This window comes from Olea europaea, unplaced genomic scaffold (genome assembly GCF_002742605.1).
Source record: "Olea europaea var. sylvestris unplaced genomic scaffold, O_europaea_v1 scaffold2813, whole genome shotgun sequence".
In the NCBI taxonomy this organism is placed as follows: domain Eukaryota; kingdom Viridiplantae; phylum Streptophyta; class Magnoliopsida; order Lamiales; family Oleaceae; genus Olea; species Olea europaea.
This window is the reverse complement of record NW_019246625.1, coordinates 63,913-73,133: the sequence shown is the minus strand read 5'-3', so window position 1 is coordinate 73,133 and position 9,221 is coordinate 63,913. Positions and strand designations below refer to the sequence as shown.

At 34.5% G+C, this 9,221-nt stretch overlaps 1 pseudogene; it reads left to right on the top strand.

Moving 5' to 3' along the window:
- Positions 1-778: 778 nt before the first annotated feature.
- LOC111384022 lies at positions 779-9,132 on the top strand (annotated as a pseudogene).
- The last annotated feature ends 89 nt before the right edge of the window (positions 9,133-9,221 follow it).

Here is a 9,221-nt window from a genome sequence, read left to right as displayed (position 1 = left end):
ATACTAGGTCATGAGCACTTCAAAATGATATTAAGAATGTAATATTTCGACTTCATTTGATATCCCATAATAAACCGAAAATCAAGATAAAAACATAAAAAAATTATGAATTTATTATCAATTATTTTTTTTTCTTCTCCTCGCTGCGCGGAGCAACTTATCAAGTTTTTTCCTTTTTTTTCTGGCAGCCAGGAGCACCTGGCTGCGTGGAGCAACTTAATTTTATTTTTTTTAGAGTATGAGATCAATTTTTTTCTTTTTTCTTAAGGGTATTGCACAAATTTTTTTTACACGATTTAAATCGTACCTTTGAGATATTTTAAATTTTTAAAATACATTTTTTAACTTTTTTTTTTAAAATTCATCGACAATTGTACGGTAGTCATTTAATCTTCTATATTTTCTCGAAATTCATTTCAAGATCTATATTATAGGCACATCAAATGATCTAAATGAATATCAAAAATAGTTAAACGTACATCAAACGCGTGTATTAAAAAAGTTGACACAAAAAAATTAATCGTCCAATTTTATTTTTTTTTCTCCTGGCAACCAGGAGCACTTGCTCTTGGTTGCGAGGATCAACTTAATTTTTATTTATTTATTATTATTATTATTATTATTATTATTTTCAAGTATGAGATCAATTTTTTCCTTTTTTCTTAAGGGTATTGTAAAAATTTTTTTTTATACTATTTAAATTGTATCTTATATTGCACAAAAATTATTAAATGGGTAGGGGGTGGGGGTGGGGGTGGGGAGTTGAAAAAGGCCAAAGCAATAAAATGAATAAAAAATTGAAAATCGGGAAAAGGCTCTCTTCCCGATTTGGGGAAGAGAGCAGTTCTGGTAAAAAGAGCTGCCCTGTTGTCAAAACTGGTAATTTTCCTTGTGTCCGTGGAATTTTTTTCTATATATATCTTTATTGTAAAATTTTGATTAGATTGTTAATTTTGACTGGTATTGTTTGTTTATATTTGGAATTTATATTTGGAATGGGTAAGGGTTTTCTTTTCGTCATGAATATTAAATTAGTTTGTAATCTATGGGAATCAATATGAATTTATCGATACTGATGAAGTAATTTTTTTTTTTTAAATAAAATAAATATGAATTTATCGATACTGATGAAGTAATTTTTTTTTTATAAATAATATCTGCAACTGTGTTATGGTTGTAGATGGGTTTCAATAACTAGGCTTGGCAAGCTTTCTTTTCCTGAGAGTAAATTATTTGTTTGGGTTTTTTGGTCAAGTGCAATAACTGAACAGAATAATTGTATTTTCCATGAAATACAAATCCTGCTAAGTGTAAAATTTTGGGCTAAGGGTAAAATAAGGAAAAAGAATGGAAAGAAGGATCAGTCAAAGATTATTTGAGGAATGCCTGGAATAGGTAATTTCTCAAGAATTAGAGCTAAATGGACTTGATACTGTCTTAATAACAACTAAAATAATATGGATTTTTATTCCATACTTGGGGTAAAAGTTAATTTGATTCAAAAAAATCAAACAAGCCATCTAGTTTAAAAGGAATGAGTACAATTTTAGGATTCATTCAGGCTTATAACATCTTCTCGAACTGAAGGCCATTCTCAACGACAAACCCATCAGTCCAAACAAACTCGAGGAACTGCCAGTGCTTCATTGTATTGGTGAAAGATTTGTATCCATCCCAACAAGTTCAAATTTCTTTAATTCAGATTGTCCAGGAGTCCTTTATAATAGTTTCAAATCTTTATAATTGTAGAGTTCATTTTAAAATCTGCGGATTCTAGACTATTTGGAACTTCATCATATGACTTCTTCGACATTATAATTGATAGATGTTGGTAATGGAGGCATAACCTTGTAAATGCACCATAAAATGAAAACCATGCATCCAATTGCAGTGCTGTGTAACCCATTAGCTCAGCATATCAGTTAAAAGTAGAATGTGAATGAGGATTAACAATATTAGCCCCTGTTTGGTGGCCATTAATTTACTTTAATTTATTTCTCATACCACACATTCGCACAATAAAATATTCAAGAGGTAAACCCAAATTTTTTCGTATTTTTTAACCACACATTTTCCAAAATATACCATTCAAAACATAGTGTTTTATGTTTAAAGGCCACGAAACAGGGGCTTAATAAAAAATATGGTTTGAGACATAAGCTAACCATGAATGTAAAAAATAGTATACACTTATATTACTGACAGTTGTGTTGTTGATGCTAGGTTAAGTTACATGGTGAAAAAGAATTGTATTAAGTGTAGTACTATAGAATATTCGGCAAGTCTATGCACCTACTTATTGTACACGAGTGTAGGTACATTCTGTATTTGGACTGTGCAGCAGATTCCTAGCATTAACATTTATGTTTCTATTTATGACCATGGAGCATTAAACAGTGTATTTTTCTGGAACTAGTCTGTTGATTGATTTTTATCGGAGGATCGCTCATCTCTCGCTGTGTAGTTTTTGTGTTTTTGTTTCATAGTAAGTTATCTTATGAAACAAAATGACAATACTGCATTGGCAACCCAAAATATTATGTCTCCTGACCTTAGTGCACATTCGTCTTTCGTTTTATTTCCCTTCTTCTTTTGTTTTCATTTGTATAGAATGTGAACACTTTTACTGATCCAAACAGGGAAATAAAATATAAGATGCTTGTATATATGGATGGAATAATGTCTTAACTTTGTCTCTTGGGCTCTCTGTTTACTAAGGGGGGAACCTTTCTATATAGAGATGAGACCAGTTTCTAATTTATGCAACATGGCATGGTTCTTCATTAGTGGAATTGAATTTGATTTGATGTAGTTGGCATATTTGTTGGCCTACCAATGTGGCTGTATGGTTGCAGGTAAACTTTGCATCGAGGTTACTTTCTGCCTCCAAAATCGCATTCATCTCGGAAGAGTTGTGCATTGGATGTGGTATCTGTGTTAAGGTTTGTATGATGCAAGGTGTTCATATCAGTCGCGTTGCTTGACAGTGATTTTGCTGGATGGTCTGGTTGACTGTTGCTTACTTCATTTTTCTCAGAAATGCCCATTTGAAGCCATCCAGGTCATCAATCTACCGAAAGACTTGGATAAAGATACTACCCATCGTTATGGTCCTAACGCCTTTAGATTGCACAGGTCAGATTACCTGCAGTTTCTGGGATAATTGACATTTAGCTGTAATAAACTTATCATCTTTGCAAATTTCCTCACAGGTTACCTGTCCCAAGACCTGGACAAGTACTTGGCTTGGTTGGAACGAATGGCATTGGAAAATCAACTGCTCTTAAAGTTTTGGCTGGAAAATTGAAACCTAATCTGGGACACTTCAATGTAATCGTATTTGTTAACATCTAAGTTTTCCCTTCTTCTTTATGAGGTTAACACACTGAATACCATTTCTGTGAAAACTTCTCATGCAGAACACTCCTGATTGTCAAGAGATTCTGACTTACTTCCGAGGATCTGAGCTGCAGAATTACTTTACTCGCATCTTGGAAGATAATTTGAAGGTCTGTTCTGATAAATAATGTCTGATGATATATGATTTCATTTGCTCTCTTACTGGGTTAATAGATAATGTAACTGTATAGCTTTGGTTCTGTGACTGATATTGTGAGTTTATTATATCCCGTAGCATAAACTTGCTATTAGGCATGGGGAAAAAAGCCAGTTGCTTAAGACTATAAGAGTCTGATCTGTTTTTATGAAGCACAAGATTAGCTCCTTAACCAACCAATTGCTGTGAAAATTGCATTCCAGTCGACCTTCAGAATTGAATTGTTGGTGTCACATCTGACTTATAGTATCCAGCTATTGCAATTTTACTGATGTGAAAACTGAATGCTATATCAAATACATTTTGTTTGCCTTTTTTTAGATAAATGACCTTCAGAATTGAATTGTTGGTGTCACGTCTGGCTTACAGTATCCAGCTATTGCAATTTTTACTGATGTGAAACTGAATGCTATATCAACTACATTTTGTGTGCCTTTTTTTAGATAAACTTCTTTTATTTATCTCCGAGCTAGTGCCAAACCATTGCAAGAAGTTATGGAAGCTGCATACTTTCTAAATGGTACCTCAAAATTTTACAGCTCACAATCCACTCTCTGTATGATAGCATGGAAATTGAAATTTTATAAAATTTCTGTGTCGCTGTTCTTCTGCTAGCCTCATTTTCAGACAATACTTTTAGGATGAACTTTATGAAACAAGAGATCCCTTTTGAACAACAATTTTCTGTGTTTTTTCAAAATTAACACAGAAAATTTCATCATGCGATGAAAAGTGATGTCCATTAAATATATTTAAGACTGATTCTGGTTATGACATAATAGATTAAATATTAAGGTTTGGTATAGATCTAGATGCTGTCTCGTTTGATCACCAAAATTAATTTGTTGTGTGGTTTCCGTCTTTTGTTTAGACAAGTTCCAGTCTTGAAACTTGGAATTCAATCACCATATTTTTGTGGATATGATTAATTACTTGAATAATCAATTGCTTATGATTACGTTGGACAAATATAACAAAAGGACAAAGCTCGAAAAAGTTCAATTCGATTGTTTTGCTCCCTTTCTTTCTTCCATCTCAAGGTCAATGTTTGACATGCTACAAGTGTGTAAATCAATGTTATGTTTTGCCTGTAGCTTTTCTGCTAGCTCTAGCTATGATATAAATTTCTCCTGAGCAGGCGGTCATGAAGCCTCAGTACGTTGATCACATTCCAAAAGCCATTCAAGGAAATGTTGGCCAAGCGCTAGAAGAAAGAGATGAGAGAGCCATGAAAGCAGAACTTTGTTTTGATCTTGAGCTGAATCAGGTTATGGACCGTAATGTAGGAGAGTTATCTGGTGGTGAGCTTCAGAGGTTTGCTATTGCTGTTGCCACGGTACTGAATGCCGATATTTATATGTTTGATGAGCCTTCAAGTTATCTTGATGTGAGACAGAGGCTTAAAGCTGCCCAACTTATCAGATCTTTGCTCCGGGCTAATAGGTTTTACAATGTTCCTTTGTCTAGACATCAACATTATTCGTTTATTCACTATTTAATGTTTCACCTTTCTATATAAGAGTTTACTGTTGGGAATTTACTTAAACATGCACAGCGGAATTTAACAAATTTCAATTCCCATTCAGGATTCAGCTTTGTATTTAGATAAAAACTGTGATAAGAAATATACCTTTTTTTTTAATTTGCAAACTCCTTCGCGTTATTCCTTTCCAGCAGCTTGAATTTGCCTCCCACAGCTGTCCAATTGTCCAGCCTCCAATGAAATCAACACAGAGAATAGAGTGCAAATGTTAGGGTTTTCTCTTATGCCAGCAAGAATAATGAAAACTTTATGGACCTCAAACCCTAACTATGTATATATATATATAAACCCAAACGGACCCGGTCCGGTCCGATCCAATATTTAATTAATCCAATTAATTAAACCCGATCCGTGAATTAATTAATCCAATTAATTAATTCGAGAATATAAATAACAAATCCAATTAATCAATTTATCCAACGATTGTTAAATTAACCAATTGGCAATTTGCAATCTTCCAATTCTCTTTTGTGTGCGACCCATTAGGTTCTCGACCACGATACCTAACGACGTGAAATATTATTTTGATCTAATCAAAATTGATAAATTAAAACACCCTTTTAATTTATCGTCAATTCACACTTCGCCGTCCCTGATTGATATCTAGTAATGTGTCAAGGCAATATATGTGACGGGAAATATCACGTGGTACGACAAAACCAAATTTGTTCGTTTACCGTGAAACTATTATCCCTTCGTCAATATGATCCGATCAATTACGAGATATGGAATTGTGTCAGTCTCGATCATCGATCATATCTTTCACTCCACTATTAAGTCAATATAAATCGAAAACTCCTTTTCGACTTATGAGTACACCTTGACCAAGGATTTCATCATCGACTTAATTGAATGAAACGCAGATCATAATCTCCTACTATCTAAGAGTGACGAATCCTTTATTGATCAATCACAACCTTCATATGATTCTTGACGTACCCGAACGATGTCGTATTAGCGGCCCTTTTCAGAGCAACATCCAACACCGCCAAAGTATGACTGTCATCATATAAGGCACCATGACGAGCTCAAGTCAAAGGACCAATTCCACTATCGAACATTAGAGATTAACTACTGACACTCAGATAGTTATCCATGTGGAATCTCTTAGTGGGTCTCCAATGTTTTGTTCTATAACAAAACATCCACGTGTTCATTTAAGTGTCACCACACTTTAGCTCGTGAGATCAGCTATTTACTTCACAAGTAAGAAATGCCACACGTGATGGTCTAACTGTATTAACGATATCCGTATCTCGTTATTACTTACGACCATGGTTTATTCAAGATCCAATTATATGTAATTTGTATTTCACAATCACAATTCCTTGTGATTAACAAATTACCTAAAAATTGGATCTTCGGATTCTATTATTTAATATTATTTATCACAAAATTAATTTAAATAAATAATAGATCTCGCCAAAATCAAATGCATTAAACATATTAAAAGCGTTTACAACCTAAATCGATTGGATCTAGGGCATAACACTTACATTTACATGGTTGATATTTTGGTTCTCAGCTATGTAATTGTTGTAGAGCATGATCTCAGTGTGCTGGATTACTTATCGGACTTCATTTGCTGCCTTTATGGCAAACCTGGTGCATATGGGGTTGTAACTCTTCCCTTCTCCGTCAGAGAAGGAATTAACATATTTTTGGCTGGGTTTGTCCCCACAGAAAATCTAAGATTTCGGGATGAATCTCTTACTTTTAAGGTAAATCATATTCTGGTGCTAGTGGCTAGAATTTTTATGCAACAGAGGCAACATATATGTATATATTTTTCTCTCAGGTTTCTGAGACTCCACAGGAAAGTGCTGAGGAAATTGAAACATATGCACGATATAGATATCCAACAATGACTAAGACTCAGGGAAATTTCAAACTTAAGGTCGTCGAGGGTGAATTTACTGATTCTCAGATCATTGTTATGCTGGGTGAGAATGGGACAGGAAAGACAATATTTGTCCGTATGCTGGTACTCCTCCTTTTTATTGTTTTTACTTTTCCTGAAATGTGCAGCAAATTTAGTTAAAAAATGCGTTTTCTATCATTTTTGTTGAATGGCAGGCTGGTCTATTGAGACCTGATTCGGTAGAAGGCTCTGATGTGGAGATACCTGAGTTCAATGTCTCTTACAAGCCACAAAAAATCAGTCCAATGTTTCAGCAGTCCAATGTTTCAAAATAGTGTCAGGCACCTGCTACATCAAAGAATTCGTGATTCATATATGCATCCTCAGTTCGTGTCTGATGTTATGAAGCCACTCCAAATTGAGCAGCTAATGGATCAAGAGGTTCCTAATCTCTCTGGTGGAGAGTTGCAAAGAGTTGCCTTGACGCTATGCCTTGGAAAGGTAAACTTTCTTTGAGTATTATAACATATTATTTAGATTTCGTTCAAATCTGCTACTGTTAAGAAAAGAGACGATAGATTTGAATATTATTAGCTTGATATCAGTTGGCTGACCACAATTATGCGTACAATTAAGGAAGTGTATTCCTTATTCCCTAGGATTTTTTTGTCAACGTGTTCATGTTATTGACTATGTTATTTTGTATTTGCTTGCATTTTGTTGGCTGAAGCTAGAAAATTAATGACATTGCTGGTCAGTTTGATGCATAAGGCTGTGGAACTAGGATGCATTGTCAACAGTATTTGCAGTTATAAGCTTTATGCTGAATAGATAAAGATACGAAGTATTCTGAGCATTGAATTCAGTCTTTCCATGTCCCGTCCAAGAATTATATTTTAGGACACTAGTCTAGACTGTGAAGATGTTTTATACTCCCTGTATAAGAGCCTTTATCCAAGGACTTCAAAAAATGATTTGGCTTTTTTTTAATTATTTTGGCTTAATTTGTTAGCTGTAGAGCACGTTTGGCCGTGCTTGAAAGCACCTTTTTAGGTATATAACCACACTACCCAAAAAAGCCCAAAAAGCACAGGTGCTTTTTAAGCAACATGCTTTTCTAGATTGTTTTTTTGGACTTAATCCTTGTCAGTGTGTTAATAGTCACCCATATATTGTTTACTAAATGAAACATACCGTTTTTTTAAGTTTACGGGGCTTTTGTATGCACTCATGGAGCAAATGATACAAAATTGAAACAAAAAAACAAGTGTCATTGAGGTGTCAAATACGCTAAACATACCTGTATAAATTTTTGTTGCATTTTGAATCTGACTTATCCTATTCTGGTCTCTATGCAGCCTGATGACATATTTTTGATAGATGAGCCGAGTGCGTATCTTGACTCAGAGCAGCGTATAGTTGCTTCTAAAGTCTTAAAGAGATTTATACTTCATGCGAAGAAAACTGCATTTGTGGTCGAGCACGACTTCATCATGGCAACATACCTGGCAGATAGAGTGATTGTGTACGAGGGGAAACCATCAGTAGACTGTACTGCCAGTTCACCCCAATCATTATTGTGTGGGATGAACCTGTTCTTATCTGTGAGGCACCTAAATTTTATCTCATTCTTTTTTTTAAAATTATCTTTACTCTAGTTAATCACACGTTAATGCATTTCATCATTTGCATACAGCAATTGGACATTACATTTAGACGAGACCCAACAAATTACCGCCCAAGAATCAACAAACTGGATTCAACCAAGGATAGGGAGCAGAAGTCTGCCGGATCTTATTATTACCTGGATGATTAAATCAACATATTTTAGCTCGCGGGATTACCTTTTTTCACTGGAACCTAGACGTTGCCACAAGCTGTACAATGCCAATTCTTGACGAGGAGAGGGCTTCATACTATGCATGGGTTATGATGTGATGGATTATGTCGATGAATGAGAGGTGCTTTTCTTTCTGAAGCAGTTGTTACTGCATATCAACAATAGGTCCTTTTGCTTGGTGACATGATGCAATTGAAATAAGTTTCTCATATTTTTTCGCACTATTTGCGCTTCATACGCCAGTTTTATCCATGTCGGGTGAGTTGTACCCAGGATGATTTTATACTTCATGATTCAATTATTTTTTGAATAAGAATGTTTGGCCGATTAGTCAAACTGACATTCTACGAGTTTACAATGTCCAAATAGCAAATACATACATACATACATACATACATACATATATATATATATATATATA